This window comes from Uranotaenia lowii, chromosome 2 (genome assembly GCF_029784155.1).
Source record: "Uranotaenia lowii strain MFRU-FL chromosome 2, ASM2978415v1, whole genome shotgun sequence".
Lineage (NCBI taxonomy): Eukaryota > Metazoa > Arthropoda > Insecta > Diptera > Culicidae > Uranotaenia > Uranotaenia lowii.
In genome coordinates this window covers 32,787,044-32,803,194 of record NC_073692.1, presented here as the reverse complement: position 1 = coordinate 32,803,194, position 16,151 = coordinate 32,787,044, and the positions used below count along the sequence as shown (strand labels likewise).

The window sequence follows — 16,151 nt, the reverse complement described above, 5'->3', positions numbered from 1 at the left end:
TTAAGGCTGCTGCTGCTGTTTGCGTTGATTCAGTAGAATTACTAAACCATGTAGGCATACAACACATATTAGATTGTTTGTTTTCATTTCGCCTTGCGATGGAAAAGGACCGATTGGCTTAGGAAGCACAGATTTTCAAAGGCAATTTCTGCTTATTGTTTTTTTTTGGTTTGGCGATGGAAATAGACGAAATTGGTTTAGAAAGGGCAGATTTTCAAGGCAACTTCTGCTGATCAATGTTCCGAAAATCAATCATTTTCGATCAGCCATGCTTTACTGCATTCAGAGCCAAAAAATCGAAGCAGTCAGTTTTTCCTTCTTCAAACAAATAATATAAACAATCATGCATGACAACGACGCTTCTGTATTTGAAACATTCCCGCAAAACATGATGTGGTAAAGAAGGACGCAGACTATCAGCAACGAACGTCTTGATGGTGATTGCCTTCATTGATGGTTTTCAACCTTCTAGGATCACAACTGATGTGTATCAGTTCTGAGCGATGCGTAAAGGTTACAATATGATTTTTAATTTTTCACTTTGCGTAGAAGAACAAAATCATTACTAAGTAACCGTAATGAACTGTCCAGCATGTGCTACGGCTTTTTTCAACATGTGGTCCTGGTATTGCTTCAGATTTTCCTTCTGAGACATTCATGATCGTCTATCAATAACGAACGATAATGTTTGAATGTTTGAACAATGATTGAAGTACAGGCGTTAGTGAATGATTGTGAGAGCGACGTTCAAAGTGTATCATCAAGTCAATGTGGTACAAAGACAGGTGATGAACAAACACGTATACTATTACAGAACTCGTTATTCAAAAAGTAAAAAGGTAAACAAAGGCAACGTCACTTGCCAGGATGTTTATGCATCCTAGGCGAGAATTGTGAACAGCAGTTGGCAATGATTCCTTCTCTATAGTTTTCGCTGTTGGTTGTTTATTTGAAAATGCAACTGACGTCACGAATTGTCATGGTTACAATGTTGACAAAAAAACTTTGACTAACACTTAGAACAGGGTTTCCATCGCCACCTGGGATGTGTATACAGGTTGTCATCAAGTATGTCGATCACCGTTGATTAGCCACGTGACGAAAAGCAACGTTAGCCCCCGATGGGGCATGGTATATTTTTAAGTATCTAGTTAGTGTTGATGTTCGACAAATATTTAACGGATACGTTCACCACGTGCGTATCACAGCACTCGGAGGTGTAAGTATTCTAGCTTGATACGAATCCTGATTGCTTTTCTTGAGCGATTTTCCGAACATTGCGTCTGATTGTTTGTTTTGATTTGGATTCCGGTGGAAAAAGACGCAATTGGCTTAGGAAGCGCAGATCTTTAAGGCAGCTTCTGTTGGTTGTTTGTTTTGATTTAACCTTCTGGTTAGGAAGGCTGTTTTCAAGAAAACTAACAAAATATTTCAGCTCTCGTAAACAGAGACAGAGTGGCAAGAAAAGCACAGTTTGGGAAAGCTGTTGCTGAACAAAGACGGAGCGACAGAAGAAACATAGCTGTTGCAAAGAATATTTTCGGATTGGATGAAGAATATGCAGAGACATAAAAAAATTAGATTTGAAAAGCTTTTGCTGATTGCTAGATTTGAGATGACTGAGATGAAATGAAGGATATGCAGAAATTAAATTAAATTTGTAAGATGGAGAATAAAGTTGTGGAGTATGAAATAAGAAATGAATGATGTTTGGTAAATATAATTTTATTTTAGAGAAAATGAACCAAAGTGAATACGTTAAAAGTTTCAATTGAGAATAGCGGTGAAAAAGAATAAAGAGATGAGATGAAAGATATGCTGAATAGAAAATAAAATCATAGTTGCAATCGGCAACACTGAAGATAAATAAATTACAATAAATGTCTATGGCAACGTTCGTTATTTTGGCAACACTAGGCAAAACAAACAAAACAATGTCTCAGTTTCTCATGCAAAGGTAGCTAGTGTGCAGAGCAAAGGCGTCACAATTCAATGGGAGCTTTTCACTAACATGTCCTCTAGCCTAAAATTTCAACGTCTATCAAGCTAGCTTCTATCGGAGTACTAATGCCTGTCTATCCACCTTTTTTTCATATTCTATGTAGATAAAAAATTATCTCCAGAACTCTGCTGTATTAAAGGATGAATTGGGTTCCATTTTGACATGGTAAGATTTTGGCACTTTAATTAAAATTAAAAAAAATTACAAATACATACATACAAAAAACCAAAAAATACAATAACTAACCTAGAAAAGATGATATTTTAAAATAAGAATTAAAAAAAAAGCAAAATAAAATAGTTTATTTCCAATAAAAAACACGATAAAAAAAAGTAAGAAAGGCAAAAAATGTGAGAAAAAAGCCGATCAAAATGAAATTGTAGGTATAATTCGATGTAAAATTTGTTATTTTCCGGATATCTCGTACTTAGTCTTAAACAATAATTTATTTGTCATATGTGTGAGAGTGAGTAACTTCTTCGAAAAATTCTTCATTTTGTTGATTTAAAAAAAACACTCACCTTAAAGGGATCCCGATCGTGTTGCGTCTGGTTGATGTACATGGAAGTTCTGCGCCCGATAATCGACCGACATCCGATGGAGCTGCTCCTCCGATCTCTCCTATCCGATGTTACTTGCAGCATTTTAAATTCCTTTTTATGAGACTGGTGTAGTTTAACAACTTTTTCTTCTTCGCTGTTTCAGTTACACTTTAAGGGGGTTGATGTATCAACACTTTATTTTAAGAACTCACTTAACTCGATTTGCTTTCGATCCTCGAATGTTAAATTCCAATCAAATCAACACTATATAAACTGGGAGAAGGATTTTGAAACCAAATTAAATGAGACCCAACCATTCCTAGAGTGGAAAAACAATAAACCAATCTTTCAAACAAGCTTATCGCAGGTTCTGTCGTCGAATTGAATACCTATCCATTTGCGATTTCTCACGGATTGGTACGAAAATATTTTCACAGAACAGCTTTTGCTTCTTTTCTTCTGCAGCAAAGCTTTCGAAACGAAAGATAAAAATGGGAAAAAAGACCACATCGAACAGCCACATCCACGGGAAGATAGAATGTTTACCCTTTTAACACCTCGAAATGGCAGCAGGATTTTGCGGACCATTCCAGGTGTAAGGGATATTTCATTCCTCCACTTTCTGGCTTAGAACAGAGTGGAGAGTTACCGAGACTCGCAGAGATACCTAGAATCAGCCAGCTTAAGCAAACTAATGGCCAAATGGCAGATACCCACACTTTCTTCTCTCTCACACGTGAAATGAAGCGACTGTGAAAAAAAACCCTCAAGAAACAACCACCGGATTCGAGGGTGGGATTTTCACTTCACTTTGCACCCATTTTCCACGTTACCCACCTCAATCGGCACGAGGATGACACTACCCACTGTTATCGGTGGCTTCCGGTTGGAAAAACTTCCGCTTTCCGGGGCTCTATTCTTTCAATTTCAGAGCCACACTCTGGAGCTCAGCGGTTGGTTTTTGGATAAAACCATATTTCACTTACGCCTTACTGCATATGAAGGTAAACAGAATTTTCCGGAGGATGGTTTAAAAATTGAAAAAAAAAAACAAAAAACTTTCACTCCCACCGATTCCGCTCCCAAGACCGGAAGTGAATGTGAAATGTTGCCTGGACCGGATGCTGCACACTGATGTCTCACCAACAACGATCGACCAACCGGTGTGCAGAAGTTGTTTCTTTTCTCTTGTATCCCGGTGAAAGTTTACATTCGGCTTAGCAGTTTTGATCTGGAAGAAAAACCAAGAATGGTGGAGAGAGAAAGAAAAAATGAAAGGATGATAAGTTTAGTGGAGTGCTGGAGTAAAATAAAAACGATGGATGGGATTTTGTTTTCCATCACTTCATGCCAGTCTAGGTGCTGTGAATATTCCTATAACACAAGCCAGCTCACAAAGACGTCGATTGATTGATGATGCAGGAAAAGAGGAGATTTTTTTCTCTAAATTCATATTTAAATCAGAATTTATCATCAATCGATGAACTGATTGTGCAGGTACCAAGAACATGAACACACATTTTTAAAATTTTTTCCTCCTATTTTCGAAACTATCTCAAATTTATATTCCCTGTAGGTATATCGTTTCTATTTTTTTAAATTCGGGGTTTTATAAATGTCTGCTTTCTCTAGAGGTGACCTCAGTCAGTCGACAAAAATCCATAAAATCTTTAAAAAACATTCTAGGATCAAAAATTTAAACAGTCACTTTGACAGTTTTTTCATCATTTGTAGAAACGAATTTGGACATCGAGGACAAAATTTGAATTGTAAAAAGTTTTTTCGAAAATGGGCACAGAAAGAGGATTATAACACCAGTAAGAACAACAATTGTTAAGATGTTGACAGGCAGTTAAAATGACTGGAAAATATTTTTTCGCCATAGGTGCACGGAATCATCTCATCTAGGCATAGTTGACAAATGCGTGTATGTCATAAAATGAATATCTAATCTTCTAATATATAAAGATGAGTTGGACTATATATGTTTGTTTGTTTGTATGCACCTTATACAAATCGACACCGCTTAACCGATCAACCTGAAATTTGGTACAGAGATGTATTTGGACCAGGGTAAGGTTTTAGTGATAGTTCTGAGCCCCTCCCACCTTAGAAAAGGGAACCTCCCATGCCCATACAACTTTCGTTTTTATTCCCACAAATCAAAAGTCATGGCACTCGTTTTGGCAAACCGAATATTTTTCCTTTGGCGGGGTTATTTTCACCATCACCATGGGCCGGGCATTAGAAACGACCATCCAGAGTTCACGTGTACTGAAAGCAAATCAAAGCTTGCTCAGCATTTAAAATTTGAAAGGGGAAATTTTGACGCGTGTTTTTATCCCTTTTTCTGTTCAAAGCACGTGGTACTGGTACGAGATATTCGGATGCAATAATGAGCCTACATTTTGGACAACTAGCCTGTTAGTAATATATTGACTAGAATAGTTGTAACTTTCAAAGTGCTCCCTATCGCCGTCGGGGGGGGGGGGGGGGGGGGGGGGGGGGGGGTGTGAGGTTGTGGGGTTTTTGAGAGTCTTCAACAATATACAATGAACTTACCAGTGAATTGACTTTTTTAGCTGAATAACTTTTTGGACTGAGTTCTGAAAACTAATGAACCGATTTTCATAAATTCCAGCTTTTTTTAAGAACCAACCATTTTCATATTCTTGGAATTTCTATAGAGAAAGAAAAATTATCTATTTGGATTCAGAGTTATAAGGCTGCGATTTCAACGCTTTGATGGCCGTCGAGGAAACCAAACGGCGGATTAAAAAGTTGATTAGGTAACCAAATCTGAGGTTTTGAGTTTCATACAATTTAATGTCATTGGTCAATTTATAACTTTTGGTCACCAATGTGTTGAATTCATCCAGTTCTAATAATCTATACATTGACCACTATTCACAATAATCCTGTGTCCAAAAAGAGAAAACTTGAAAAATTACTCAAATAAAACTTTTATCATAACATTATTAAATGGCCGATTTTGGTTCCAAGATGATTTGTTTTCGATAACTTCATAAAATTTTAGTTGAAATTTTAACATTTAAGAAAACAAATCATACAACAGTGTGAAATAAAACAGCGAAAAAAGCACACATACAATTGGAAACATGCAAAGTGAGTCTTCAACAAGGTTCAATAAGGTTTGGAAATTTGTTTTGAGAAATTTCTAAGTAAATAAAACTTGAACATACCAGTTAACGGAGAGATTATCCATGTTGAAAAGCGGGATAATCTTTAAAAAAAGATTTTCATTAGATGGGGGATGGGAAAGATAAAAAAAAAACAGTTTTCTAATTTGAAGATAAAAATGCCAAATAATGCCCATTCAATTCAAGCTTTCTTAAAAATGGTGAAAAAAACTCATAACGTTTAAGTATTTTAATTATATGAAAACAATAAACACAGTGAATAATCTCAATCCAAACTTTGAAGAAAAACTAACAAAACTTATACGGCCTAACATGGGCCAAATTTATTACAATAATGAATATAAAGCTTTCAAAATTTCTAAAAGTAAAACGACTCAGTTTGATTTAGATTTTTGAGAACCCGAGCAAGGCCGGGTAAAATCAGCTAGTTTCTAATAATTATCAAAAAACAAAAATCACGAAAATCAAGAAAATCAAGAAAATCAAGAAAATCAAGAAAATCAAGAAAATCAAGAAAATCAAGAAAATCAAGAAAATCAAGAAAATCAAGAAAATCAAGAAAATCAAGAAAATCAAGAAAATCAAGAAAATCAAGAAAATCAAGAAAATCAAGAAAATCAAGAAAATCAAGAAAATCAAGAAAATCAAGAAAATCAAGAAAATCAAGAAAATCAAGAAAATCAAGAAAATCAAGAAAATCAAGAAAATCAAGAAAATCAAGAAATTCAAGAAAATCAAGAAAATCAAGAAAATTAAGAAAATCAAGAAAATCAGAAAATACAAGGAAATCAAAAAAATCAAGAAAATCAAGAAAATCAAGAAAAACAAAAAAATCAAGAAAATTTAGAAAATCAAGAAAATCAAGAAAATCGAGAAAATTTAGAAAATCAAGAAAATCAAGAAAATCGAGAAAATCAAGAAAATCAAGAAAATCAAGAAAATCAAGAAAATCAAGAAAATCAAGAAAATTAAGAAAATCAAAAAAATCAAGAAAATCAAGAAAATCAAGAAAATTAAGAAAATCAAGAAAATCAGAAAATACAAGGAAATCAAAAAAATCAAGAAAATCAAGAAAATCAAGAAAAACAAAAAAAATCAAGAAAATTTAGAAAATCAAGAAAATCAAGAAAATCGAGAAAATTTAGAAAATCAAGAAAATCAAGAAAATCAAGAAAATCGAGAAAATCAAGAAAATCAAGAAAATCAAGAAAATCAAGAAAATCAAGAAAATCAAGAAAATCAAGAAAATCAAGAAAATCAAGAAAATCAAGAAAATCAAGAAAATCAAGAAAATCAAGAAAATCAAGAAAATCAAGAAAATCAAGAAAATCAAGAAAATCAAGAAAATCAAGAAAATCAAGAAAATCAAGAAAATCAAGAAAATCAAGAAAATCAAAAAAAACAAGAAAATTAAGAAAATCAAGAAAATCAAGAAAATCAAGAAAATCAAGAAAATCAAGAAAATCAAGAAAATAAAAAAAAACCAAGAATTTCAAGAAAATCAAGAAAATCAAGAAAATCAAGAAAATCAATAAAATCAAGAAAACCAAGAAAATGAAGACAATCAAGAAAATCAAGAAAATCAAGAAAATCAAGAAAATCAAGAAAATCAAGAAAATTAAGAAAATCAAGAAAATCAAGAAAATCAAGAAAATCAAGACAAACAAGAAAATCAAGAAAATCAAGAAAATCAAGAAAATCAAGAAAATCAAGAAAATCAAGAAAATCAAGAAAATCAAGAAAATCAAGAAAATCAATAAAATCAAGAAAATCAAGAAAATAAAGAAAATCAAGAAAATCAAAAAAAATTAGGAAAATCAAGAAAATCAAGGGAATCAAGACAATTAAAAAATCAAGACAATCAAGAAATACAAGGAAATCAAAAAAATCAAGAAAATCAAGATAATCAAGAAAATCAAGAAAATTTAGAAAATCCAGAAAATCAAGAAAATCAAGAAAATCAAGAAAATCAAGAAAATCAAGAAAATCAAGAAAATCAAGAAAATCAAGAAAATCAAGAAAATCAAGAAAATCAGAAAATTAAGAAAATCAAGAAAATCAAGAAAATCAAGAAAATCAAGAAAATCAAGAAAATCAAGAAAATCAAGAAAATCAAGAAAATCAAGAAAATCAAGAAAATCAAGAAAATCAAGAAAATCAAGGAAATCAAGAAAATCAAGAAAATCAAGAAACTCAAGAAAATCAAGAAAATCAAGAAAATCAAGAAAATAAAGAAAATCAAGAAAATCAAAAAAAATAAAGAAAATCAAGAAAATCAAGGGAATCAAGAAAATTAAAAAATCAAGACAATCAAGAAATACAAGGAAATCAAAAAATTCAAGAAAATCAAGATAATCAAGAAAATCAAGAAAATCAAGAAAATTTAGAAAATCTAGAAAATCAAGAAAATCAAGAAAATCAAGAAAATCAAGGAAATCAACAAAATCAAGAAAATCAAGAAAATCAAGAAAATCAAGAAAATCAAGAAAATCAAGAAAATCAAGAAACTCAAGAAAATTAAGAAAATCAAGAAAATTCAGAAAATTCAGAAAATCAAGAAAATCAAGAAAATCAAGAAAATCAAGAAAATCAAGAAAATCAAGAAAATCAAGAAAATCAAGAAAATCAAGAAAATCAAGAAAATCAAGAAAATCAAGAAAATCAAGAAAATCAAGAAAATCAAGAAAATCAAGAAAATCAAGAAAATCAAGAAAACCAAGAAAATCAAGAAAATCAAGAAAATCAAGAAAATTAAGAAAATCAAGAAAATCAAGAAAATCAAGAAAATCAAGAAAATTAAGAAAATTAAGAAAATCAAGAAAATCAAAAAAAATTTAGGAAAATCAAGAAAATCAAGGGAATCAAGAAAATTAAAAAATCAAGACAAACAAGAAATACAAAGAAATAAAAAAAATCAAGAAAATCAAGATAATCAAGAAAATCAAGACAATCAAGAAAATTTAGAAAATCCAGAAAATCAAGAAAATCAAGAAAATCAAGAAAATCAAGAAAATCAAGAAAATCAAGAAAATCAAGAAAATCAAGAAAATCAAGAAAATCAAGAAAATCAAGAAAATCAAGAAAATCAAGAAAATCAAGAAAATCAAGAAAATCAAGAAAATCAAGAAAATCAAGAAAATCAAGAAAATCAAGAAAATCAAGAAAATCAAGAAAATCAAGAAAATCAAGAAAATCAAGAAAATCAGAAAATACATGGAAATCAAAAAAATCAAGAAAATAAAAAAAAATCAATAAAAACAAAAAAATCAAGAAAATTTAGAAAATCAAGAAAATCAAGAAAATCGAGAAAATTTAGAAAATCAAGAAAATCAAGAAAATCGAGAAAATCAAGAAAATCAAGAAAATCAAGAAAATCAAGAAAATCAAGAAAATCAAGAAAATCAAGAAAATTAAGAAAATCAAGAAAATCAAGAAAATCAAGAAAATCAAGAAAATCAAGAAAATTAAAAAATCAAGACAAAAAATAAAGTAAAAAAAATGATGTGTAATTTTTTTCAATTTTCTTAACTTTGTTGTTGACTTCAAGTCTGAGAAAATTAGATTTTTTAACTGTCACGCTGGTTTCAAGATTCATTGCTTTTGTTTCTTGATGTTATTTTTTCTGTGAATTGTGAATTTTTCCTTTGCCATTTTATTTTTGTTATTGCCTTTCTGCATCCTGAAAATTTTTTGAATTTTTTAATGTTTAAATTTCTCTCAAAAATAATTTTCGCCTACCCCAATTTATGTTTATTAAATATTTCTAATTTTATCGATTCTGAATCTGTCAATTCTCTCGAACTCCACCACGAATTCGAAAAATCCCTTATAGACCCATCAATTAACCTACATGAAGCACATCTCAACATAAAACCGTTTGTGGACAATCATTAAAAGACTAAAAATTTAAGATCAAGTTGGGGCAAGCAAAAATACAGTATCTTTGCTATACTGTTTTGAGTGTAGAAATGTTGACTTTTCAGCACTGAATTGCATAAAATAGATTTATGCAATTCAGTGCTTAAAAGTTTAATATTTCGACACTGAAAACAGTATCGAAAAGTTGGAAATCATGATCAGAAATTTTCAGTATTTGGCATGGTCGTCGACATGCGGTGATTTGTTCAAATGCGCTTCGTGTAATTGTTTGCATAAAATTGTGTATGCTACTCGTTGCAAAACTCGAATATTGCAGTACTCGACGTTATTGTCCAACTCAACTAGCTTCGTTGGATAAATTTACGAATCGTGCAGAAAAATTCACATTTTGCGACTCGTTGCTTTAATAACTACTTAAGATTCATGAATTAGTCCTTTTCTTATTTTAATCTTTTAATATTAATTTTTTTTTATTCTGATTAAAAAATTTTGGAAAATCAACACGATTTTTAACATTTATTTTCCAAATTTCCATTTTTTTATTCATTGGTTTTTCAAGATTTGCCCAAATTCCTTTATTTACATTTTATGTTGTTTTATGCAGCAATGCTCAAGATAGTTTTCCCACATGTTCACACATGTGAGTTGAAGTTAGTTGTGCTGTTTGTTCAACAATACATTTTCCAGTAGCCGCCACGGTCCAGTAATCAGGCTAATAGGGTGTCAGTTAAATCGAGCAGAAAATGAAGGTCCATTTTGGACCACACTGATTGTAATCCCTGCCTACCGGAAACCGACTGGAAAACAACATGTGCGTTCAATGTTTTAATAATCTTCTGAACCAATTGCTAATCCAGTGAAGATCTATTCCTTTCCACGAAATACACAATTTTTTATTTGATTTTATACCTGAAACTTTATGCATTTTTCAAACCGTTGACAAGATTGAGTTGAAAACAAAAAAGGGAACACAAGGATACTTCCGAACAATTTCCATACCAGGCGTGACAAATTAAACCTTGATTTGCATTCCTTATCCTTATCCCTCGGCTCTCATTTTTTCCGGCAGCCACCCCGAAATCCGTCCAATAAATCTCAAATGCCCTCACATTTTCACTCACTTCGAGAAATGGCCGTTTGGAATGAAGTGTAAAATAGAACCCACACAAAACTTCATGGAATGGGAAGAGAAACCTCACATTTTTCCTCAACACGGGTTTAACAGACAGAAAAGTTGCAAACATGTGAGTAGAATAAATTGAATGTCATTTCTTGCTTCTGGGGGGAAACTCCGGGCATTTTTGGGATGGATTTCAAGCCAGCGCTGCAATCCGAGAAATTCAATTGCTTCATAGTGGGAAAAAGTTGCCTTTACCCACAAAGTGATAATCACTTCCCTTCCCCACAACTCCCCTTTTATGGTTCCGGGTGAATGTCTTCTGCTGAATGCAACTCGAAGGGAAAACTTTTTGCCGGAATGCACAAAATGGGAAAAGTGAATTTTTACAACATCGTAGCTTTCAACAGTTATGGTGCGAAAAAGTTAGCTTACACTCATCCCCACTTATTCGCATATTTGGTTGCCGGGGGAGCAGAAAAATCTCACCCCAACCTGCATCGGTTTAAAATTTTCATCACTCAACCCCGAAAGCATCCATTTGAGCAATCTTCGGAAGATGAGCTCAGAGCTAGTAAAATACCGACTCAAGTGGAATCATCAATCTTTTGGGTTTTTTTTCTCCTCCTCCCCAGAAGTTGTTCATTTTTCAGTCGAGGTAGGAACGATTTTTAACCATCATTCTTTGAGAAACAAAATTGCGAGCTACTCTGAGGTTGAGAAAATTTGAATAAAATACGGGGAATCGTTTTTTTTTTTTTCAAGAAAACAAATTTTATCAATGTTAAACAATGACGATGATTTCGAAACTATTAATTACATTTTGCATCATTTGTCTTTTTTGGCTGATCCTATTTTATGTTATCAATAGTTATCAAGAATTGTTCTATCTAAAAATCTTGAAAAATACTCAAAATTTTGCATACCATCAAAAAATTTGCATACCAAGATTGTTTCACTGATAAATTTGAGTCATTGTACATTTTCACATGAAATAATTAAATTTTATGAAAGTTTTTCGACTGTACGTTGTTTATTCATAATAATAGCCAAGCAGTCTTTAAATTCCGAATATATAAATTTATTATTTGTCCAACGTTTCGGTGCTTGTTGGCACCATCTTCAGGGAAATTGAGATAGTGATATATTTTTGGTTCAAAATCGATGGTTGATCGTATCTATACAAGGCTATGATCATTTAAAATCCGGGCAGTTTCAAATGCATGTATTTAAAAAACTGTTCGTCTGATCGAAAAACTTTTTATGAAAAAAATGAAGGTAATAATATGATATTCAATGAAAACAATTATTTATCGTTGATAACAAGAAATAATCTTGTTTTATCATAAAATCTCTTTTTAATTTTGGCACCCTTTTTTCAGTCATATAATGATCTTTTATTTTTACCACTGAAACAGAATCGTAGGAAAAACATATTATTTATTTAGAAAATCATCTGCAAAAACCATTTGAATGAAACCTTTTAATGGGCAAATAGCAACTTTAACCATAGTTGTGATCAAGGGTTCTACTTCGATGCTTGGTTTGAACTTCATGAGCCTTTAAAGAGAGTCGGGCCAAAAATGCCAGAAAAAAAAACAGTTCGTGAGTTTTCATTTCTAAAATGAAGGAGGTCCGAGGTGATTGTGCCAAATTTTTTGACCATGTCCTTTTGCATCGTAAATATCTAAAAAAAACTCGTAAATTTCAAAATCTGAAAAAAATACTGGCGAGGTAGTTCATTATTTCTATATTTTCGTTCTTTACTTTGCACTTCAGAAGCTTATATCACGTTCACTTTTTACTTTTAGATTATTTTAACTTTTTACTTTTCATTTTTCAGTTTTCACAATTTTTTTTCACTTTTTCTCCATCTCTAACTTGTGATTTTTTAGTTTCCAGTTTTCATTATTCTTATTTTTCCTTTCAGTTAACACCACTTTTCAATTTTCTATTCATTTTTTTGCTAGGTATTACAAAAAATTTAATGTCATAATGTTGAAAGGTCCTTCAACTTTAATGGAAAAAAACCTGATCTGAGTACAAAACGAAATTGGCAAAATATTTTTACAGAGAACACAAAAGGACGATGCTTCCTGGTCCGTTTTCAGACAATCCCAGCTAAGTACGATGGATGAATGTTAAAAAATGTGACATGACAGTCGGCTAGTGTCCCCTTTTTGCGAAAAACCCGAAAAACAGCTATTCATCGAAGCTAATCAAGCAATTATCTTGATTTTCTTGATTTTCTTGATTTTCTTGATTTTCTTGATTTTCTTAATTTTCTTGATTTTCTTGATTTTCTTGATTTTCTTGATTTTCTTGATTTTCTTGATTTTCTTGATTTTTTTGATTTTCTTGATTTTCCTGATTTTCTTGATTTTCTTGATTTTCTTGTTTTTCTTGATTTTCTTGATTTTGTTGATTTCCTTGATTTTCTTGATTTGCTTGATTTTCTTAAATTTCTTGATTTTCTTGATTTTCTTGATATTCTTGATTTTCTTGATTTTCTTGATTTTGTTGATTTCCTTGATTTTCTTGATTTGCTTGATTTTCTTAAATTTCTTGATTTTCTTGATTTTCTTGATATTCTTGATTTTCTTGATTTTCTCGATTTTCTTGATTTTCTCGATTTTTCTGATTTTCTTGATTTCTTTGATTTTTTTGGTTTTCTTGATGATCTTGAATATCTTAATTTTATTGATTTTCTTGATTTTCTTGATTTTCTTGATTTTCTTGATTTTCTTGATTTTCTTGATTTTCTTGATTTTCTTGATTTTCTTGATTTTCTTGATTTTCTTGATTTTCTTGATTTTCTTGATTTTCTTGATTTTCTTGATTTTCTTGATTTTCTTGATTTTCTTGATTTTCTTGAAATTCTTGATTTTCTTGATTTTCTTGATTTTCTTGATTTTCTTGATTTTCTTGATTTTCTTGATTTTCTTGATTTTCTTGATTTTCTTGATTTTTTTGATTTTTTTGATTTTCTTGATTTTCTTGATTTTCTTGATTTTCTTGATTTTCTTGATTTTCTTGATTTTCTTGATTTTCTTGATTTTCTAGATTTTCTTGATTTTCTTGATTTTCTTCTGTTGTGGTATGAGCCTACTTGGTTGAATGATTCGACTGAATCAAAGCAATCGAAAGATTCCTTTTAATTCAACCACGGTAAATGAAAAGTTCATATACCAGTATTTCGATAGCAACTTACTACCTTCTTCAGTGAACGTCGAAAATCGAAAACGTTCACTGAAGAAGGTAGTAAGTTGCAATCGAAATACTGGTATATGAACTTTTCATTTACCGTGGTTGAATTAAAAGGAATCTTTCGATTGCTTTGATTCAGTTGATTGTCTTGATTTTCTTGATTTTCTTGATTTTCTTGATTTTCTTGATTTTCTTGATTTTCTTGGTTTTCTTGATTTTCTTGATTTTCTTGATTTTCTTGATTTTCTTGATTTTCTTGATTTTCTTGATTTTCTTGATTTTCTTGATTTTCTTGATTTTCTTGATTTTCTTGATTTTCTTGATTTTCTTGATTTTCTTGATTTTCTTGATTTTCTTGATTTTCTTGATTTTCTTGATTTTCTGGATTTTCTTGATTTTCTTGATTTTCTTGATTTTCTTGATTTTCTTGATTTTCTTGTTTTCCTTGATTTTCTTGATTTTCTTGATTTTCTTGATTTTCTTGATTTTCTTCATTTTCTTGATTTTCTTGATTTTCTTGATTTTCTTGATTTTCTTGATTTTCTTGATTTTCTTGATTTTCTTGATTTTCTTGATTTTCTTGATTTTCTTGATTTTATAGATTTTCTTAATTTTCTTGATGATCTTGATTTTTTTCTATTTTCTGAATTTTTTTGGTTTTCTTGATTTTTTAAATTTTTTGATTTTCTTGATTTTTTTAATGATTTAATCTCTTTTATTTCTTGTTTTTTGTGATTTTCTTGATTTTTGTGATTTCATTGATTTTCTTTATTTTCTTCATTTTTTTTAATTTTATTGATTTTCTCGATTTTTTTTTATTTTAATGATTTCCTTTTTTTTTTATTTCTTAAATTTTCTTGATTTTCTTAATTTTTTTAATTTTTTTTATTTGCTTGATTTTTAAATTTTCTTGATTTTCTTAATTTTTTTGATTTTCTGTCTTAATTTTCCGATTTTCTTGATTTTGTTTCAAATTTTCTTAAATTTTCTTAAATTTTTATTTTTCTTGATTTTCTTGATTTTCTGTTTTTTTTTTATTTTCTTAATTTTCATGATTTTCTTGTTATCTTGATTTTTTTGATTTTCTTGATTTTCTTATTTTTCTTGATTTTTCCGATTTTCTTGATTTTCTTGATTTTCTTGATTTTCTTGATTTTTTTGATTTTCTTGATTTTCTTGATTTTCTTGATTTTCTTGATTTTCTTGATTTTCTTGATTTTCTTGATTTTCTTGATTTTCTTGATTTTCTTGATTTTCTTGATTTTCTTGATTTTCTTGATTTTCTTGATTTTCTTGATTTTCTTGATTTTCTTGATTTTCTTGATTTTCTTGATTTTCTTGATTTTCTTGATTTTCTTTATTTTCTTGATTTTCTTGATTTTCTTGATTTTCTTGATTTTCTTGATTTTCTTGATTTTCTTGATTTTCTTGAATTTCGTCATTTTCGTGATTTTCTAGATTTTTTTGTTTTCTTGTTTTTCTTGATTTTCTAGATTTTCTTGATTTTCTTGATTTTCTTGATTTTCTTGATTTTCTTGATTTTCTGGATTTTCTTGATTTTCTTGATTTTCTTGATTTGTTTGATTTTCATGATTTTTTTGAATTTCGTCATTTTCTTGATTTTCTTGTTTTCTTTTTTTTTTGGATTCTCTTGACTTTTTTGTCTTCATGATTCTTCTACATACTTTTTATTTTTTTTGAATTTCTAGGTCTTGATTCTCTTGATTTTCTTTATTTTTTGGATTCTCTTGATTTTTTTTATTTTGTTGATTTTCCTGATTTTCTCAATATTCTTGATTTGTTTTATTTTTTTATTTTCTATATTTTTTTAAATTGGTACTCTCTGAAAACACTGATTCAGTTTCATGTTGTTAAGATCAATTTCCATTGCGGATAATTTTTTAACAAAACTGTAAGCTTCGTGTTTGATAAAGTTAATTGCGCTTGTAAGTTCATTCCCATTTTTCATTTGAAAGTATCATTGATGCAATTCAAGATAACTTTGCTCATGATAACTAGCTCTTCGTTCCTTTCATCTCGAAAACCACTAAACCAAGTGATGAAACAACTTGGCGTAGTAATAAAGCAGTTGGATGTAACAAGATAAAAATCAGCTTTATTGAACGTAAAATTTGAAACAAAATTGAAAAGAAACTCGTTTCAAGCTTCAACAGAATTTGCTGCTGCCATTACCCCAAATTCACGGCTTATCCGACCAATAATGCCACATTATAAAATTAAAC

General features: G+C 30.2%; 1 long non-coding RNA gene across 2 annotated transcripts in view; it reads right to left on the bottom strand.

Moving 5' to 3' along the window:
* Window positions 1–2,529: 2,529 nt before the first annotated feature.
* LOC129747264 (uncharacterized) overlaps window positions 2,530–16,151 on the bottom strand; it is a 76,690-nt gene continuing 63,068 nt past the window's right edge. The window contains exons 2-3 of one of the 2 annotated variants that reach the window (XR_008737477.1): window positions 3,194–3,775; window positions 2,530–2,817 (exon numbers count right to left, since the gene is read on the bottom strand). This is a non-coding gene — a long non-coding RNA (uncharacterized LOC129747264). The remainder of the gene's footprint in view (window positions 2,818–3,193; window positions 3,776–16,151) is intronic. The other variant, XR_008737478.1, reaches the window with a different exon arrangement.